Genomic DNA, 4,587 nt, shown 5'->3' with positions numbered 1-4,587 from the left:
TGCCCACATACAAAGCAATACTGAACTGAGTGTCTGACCTTGGAGAGAGTGCCAGACATTCATGTAACTTGGAGGGCAACCACACAGTAAGGGGGAGACCAAGCCATCAAATTGCTGCATAGTGGGCATCAGCCGTGTTGGCACATGGCTACACTCACTCTGTCCCTGTTCAATGCCAGAAATGACCAAAAACACAGGGAATAGATATGCTTCTCACTTCTCTCAGACCAGAGACAGACTGATGATGGTTGGTTGCCATGGGTCAGGTGACAAACAGGAGAGAGTGCGCAGTGGCACACTCACCCACCAAGTGACATGATGGGCACAATAGTGACTAGTGGAAGGCAGGTTAAGGGGGCATGGACAAAACATTCATTACTTCTTTACTTTCTTTTATATTCTCTACATTTTTCATGGTCTAATCAAAATCCTTTGGCAGCTGCAGGCAGCCTGTGGGCCATATGTTGTGCAGGCCTGTTGTATGCAATGATCTTTTGGTTCTGCTCATTTCACTCTTCATTATATCATGTAACTCTTTCCATGTTTTTCTAACATGATTGAGTTTACCATTTCTTATGGCAGAGTAGCATCCCATCACAATCATATACACAACTTGGTCAGCAATTCCCCAATTGATAGCCATCCCTGCAATTTCCAAGCTGCCTGGTACCCACTACCATGTCCCAGACACTTCTTCATTCTGGAAGCTTACTCCAGCCCTGGAATTCACCAATGAAAGTACTCTCTTTCATGCTTCTCCCTCTAATTGGATAATTCTTTCCAGAAGCTCCATTTAAGGAGAGATACTCCAGACCTTCTCTATGAAGCTACCTCAGAGGGTACCTTTGTCTCCTCATGCCCCTTATTTTTCATCTTCCTTTTATGTGCTGCCTTTTCCAATTAGAATAAAGTTCCTTGATGACAGGACTATTTTTCTGTTTGTATTTGTATTCTTAGTGGTTAGCATGGTCCCTGGCACAGAGCAAGCACTTCATAAATTCTTATTGGGGAGACTTCCCAGTCAGGTGACCAACAAGATGGAGGACTAGACATACTCAAATCCCTACAATCTCTCAGAGCTCTCCCAAACAGAACTTGTGTACCAGATAAAACAATTTAAACTGTCTTTGACTCCCAGAATCCAAAAGAATTTTTTTTAATGAACTGATTGCAACTTGAGTTCACTCAAGCACCTTCAACTTGATGATCGTGGTGATGGGCAGCAAGGCTGCACTAGCCAGCCAAAGAACCCAATTCACAAACTTGTGGTAAAACTCCACACCACAATGATGACCCCTCTCCCTCTCTCCAATGCTTTTGAGATCCCAGGTCTAGGCTACAGAAGTTTGCTCATGACCTAGCAAACAACCAGCTCCACAGCCACACTCTGGGCTACAGAAGCTTTCTGGGACCTTGACAGACAGTGCAGTTGGTAGCATTCTGTTTCACAGAAGACTTCTGTGAGAGAGTTGAAGATCTTGAAATAAAATTTAACCCCATTCCTCATCTCAGCTCCTCCCAGAGTTTTAGAGCTCCAAACAACAGACATCAACCACATAGCACCAGGTAGGGGCAGCTCTTTGAAGTGCTAGTTCTGGGCCAGCAAACTGAAGAACAGAAGAAACAGGATAAGAGACCAAAAAAAGATATCAGGAGAGAGGGGAGGAAGATATGCAGTACTCTACTAATACTGAGGAAAAGTCCTTGGCATCTAGCTGGGGCAAGTTTTGTTCCCCCAAAAAAAGTGTCTTGGGGCAAAAGACTTGGATTGGTGAACCATGAATGGTAAGTGTGGTAAGAACCAGTATGGTAAGAGGTTGAAATGCTTTGAGACTCAGCCTCCAAGGAAGTCATCATCAGAGGAGAAGGAATCAAAAAGCAAAAAATAGGAAAAAGGAATTGAGGAAAAAGAGGATTTAAATTACCAAAGATCTCAGGAAGAAAAAAAAGCTCATACTTTAAACATAAGCACATAAATTAAAAGGGAAAACATTAGCAGCAAGAGGAAATATGGCCTCAAGATCTAATAAATGAATTCAGACATCCACAAATAAATTCTATAAATACAAAGGAAATCAATGCAACACTTGGTTAAGTCAGAGGAATTTGCAGAAAGTGAGAACATGGAACTATAACACACTGTTCCTAAGTAGTTCAAGAGAAAAATAAGAATTAATGGGAACAGAATTTGTGGCCTGCACACAAAAATAATGAGCAGTATAGGAAAAAATTGAACTGTGATGGCAAATCTCACCAAAGAAACAAAAGAAAGAACAGCAGATTAGGAATGTCAATACACAGAAGCAAAGACAATCTAGAATAAAAGCAAAAAAACAATAATATGAAAAGAAAATATGCTCATGATCCAAGCAAAACATTTTGATCTAGAAAACAGTATTGCAGAGACAACATAAGGACAATAAGTTTCCCAAAAGGACATGATGATCTAAATCCTTAACACCATAATTCAAGAAATAATATAACAGGGGTGGCCAGGTGGTGCAGTGAGTAAGAGCGCCAGCCCCAGAGTTGGGAAACCTGGGATCGGTTCCAGCCTCAGATACTCGGCACCCACACAAAAATAACCTTGAGCAAGTTACTTTAATGCCAATTGCTTTAAAAAAAAAAAAGAAATAATACAACACAACTGCCCAGAACTTCTGAACACAGAAAACAAAATACCAGTTGAAAGAATTCATAGAACACTTACAGAAAAAAATCCCAAGGTTGCAAACTACAAGACAGATAGTGGTTAAATTTGACAATTCACTTTGGAAACAAAAAGTTCTACAAGTAGTAAGAAGAGTATAAAGGCAATTCAGAAGAAAATTCAAAGAAATTCAAATACAAAGGAAAGGAAATAATATAAGACTGCTCTGCTCTGTAAAGCCAAGCACAAGCAACTTTCCAGAGGACTGCTGCTGTGAACAGCTTTCAAGATTCTGATTACCTAGTATAGTGAGCTCTCTATTTATTCAATAACAAATCAGAGCAAAACATTAACAGAAAATCAAGGTATAGCATTCACAATGTTACAACTTATCACAGAAAATCAAAATACAGCATTTACCATGTTACAACTCAACAATTTATCACTAAAATGGTCACATATTTTTCACCAAAGTGGTCACATAGTTTTCAACAAAGTACAATCATTTAGTCAATCACAAAATCCTTAATTCGATCACAAAGTACAAAAGTCAAAGTTCTCTACCCCTAGATCATAGTAAATCATACTCTTTTCAATCAGTACACAGTATCCAAGTAAAGTCTTCTTTCAGCTTGACTCAAGGCTGGCTCTCAGCTTCCATGGTTCCTCTTCCATGGTCCCAGCTCCAACTGTCACCTGGGTTCAAAGACAGGCAGTTTCCAGTACCTTGTCCAGTTCTTCATCCAGTTCCCGTACCATATTGAAGTTCACAATGTCTAGTCAACCTCAAGTCCTTCACAGTTCCTGTTTCTGGGGAGACAAAGCTTGACAGAGCCACAATAATATTCATACATAATGCCATCATTACTATCTGCCTGTGAAATCAACTCAGACCGAGCAACAAGGTCTGAGAACTCAACACAAATCATCAACACAGAAATCAACACAGACCCACAAACAAGGTCCAAGAGGTCAGTACAAATCATCTGTAAAGTCCCAGGACTTCCAAAACCCTCCTCCAGTACTTCTGTAAACATACGACCAGAAAATCCTCTTTCAGGGCTTCCAGTAAGGTCCCAGAGCTTCTGTACAAAGTATCACAAACAAACATGAACACAGACAGAGCAGACAAACAGAATGCCGGTAAACCACAAGTTTTCTCCTTCTTGACTCTGCCACCACAAGAGTCCTCTTCTCAGTTCTGCTCTCTCTAGCCTAGAAATTCTCCTTATATATGGTCATTAGCTCCTCCCCTTACTGTTGGAGGAGTTCATGAGTTCTAGGGTTCACAAGTTGTGGGGTTCACACATTCTGTTTCTTAACAGACTTGATACTAAGCTCAAAAGAAACTTGAACTGAAACAAGGTGTTAATTAAATAGCTGAAATAAGGTGCGAACTACTTCTGTTGGATGCTCCCACCAGAAATATAGGAGGGAATAGAATAATTCCAAAGAGCAATGGATCTTAGGATGCATCCTAAGGTGATGCAAATCTGAGCTTAACCATAAATGGAAAAAAAAGGACATTCAATAATAAAGAGGGTCTGAAACATTCTAAGAAAGAAAACCAGAACTGAAGAGATTACTTTGTCCTAGCTTCCTGAATACCTCAGACAATAAAAATGCAAGAGGGGCAAATGAATACAACACTGACAGGGGGGCATAGGGCAATGACACCCAAGGTGTGACTTCTGAAATATGGGGTTAAGAAAGCAATTGATTACCAGTTCAAGGAAACTCTATGGTGAAACTTAGCAGCAGAAGCCCTTCATCCTTACCTAAGCCTGAGGAATCCTCTAAAGAATTTGTACCATTTGGTTCATTCAGAGGAGGCTACAAAAGTCAGGACATAGGCTCAGTACCTATTTAGGTCTTTCAGCAATCTCTAGGCACATAGCTATGGAGCAAAAAGGAAGTTCTTAGAATCAAACCATCCC

This window comes from Petaurus breviceps, unplaced genomic scaffold (assembly GCF_028583685.1).
Source record: "Petaurus breviceps papuanus isolate PSGF00001 unplaced genomic scaffold, PetGlider_PUasm1.0 184, whole genome shotgun sequence".
NCBI lineage: Eukaryota > Metazoa > Chordata > Mammalia > Diprotodontia > Petauridae > Petaurus > Petaurus breviceps.
Note: the sequence above shows the minus strand (reverse complement) of the source record.